The following is a 641-nucleotide window of genomic DNA, read 5'->3' as shown; positions in this document are numbered from 1 at the left end:
TTGTATTAAAACACTATGTGACTCATTAAATTAAGACACTATGAGACTCATTGTATTAAAACACCATGTAATTCATTACATTAAAACATTACGTGACTCATTGCATTATAAAACACCATAAATAATCTCATAGTACGAAACAAATGAAAATTCTGCCAGCACGATTGGATGAAAAGGCAATTAAAAATCTGACGATGAAAATTTGTTCGAACGATGAAAAACTGTTCGAATCCAATAGTAATTAGGTGGAAGATTGGTCATTTGAAAATTTTGCAATAGCGCAGTAATTGAATTCTGTTGTCGACCTCATTGATTTCTCCTCGCATGGACGCGCGCCGATACGAGCACCGAGGAAAACAATTAATGGAAACGAAAGAAACGTTTTGCCGCGGGCTCGGCAGCTGTGCCGGTGACAGATTTGTCAAGCGTTGATAATTAATAAGTCATAACTTTCATAGCGTTTGATCCGACGGCCGTGGAGAGGTTCCCGTGCGCGATTTACGAACGCGACAGCTGCGCATGCCTCGGCCAGGACCGTCCGCTTTCATGGTCAACCGTGCTCACAATTTTCCCGGAACAATTAGTATGAACAACGCCACGAATCGATTTCGTTATTTAAACGTATGAATAATTATTAATAG

Source organism: Ceratina calcarata, unplaced genomic scaffold, assembly GCF_001652005.2.
Source record: "Ceratina calcarata isolate Rehan_Ccalc_2016 unplaced genomic scaffold, ASM165200v1 scaffold367.2, whole genome shotgun sequence".
Lineage (NCBI taxonomy): Eukaryota > Metazoa > Arthropoda > Insecta > Hymenoptera > Apidae > Ceratina > Ceratina calcarata.
Note: the sequence above shows the minus strand (reverse complement) of the source record.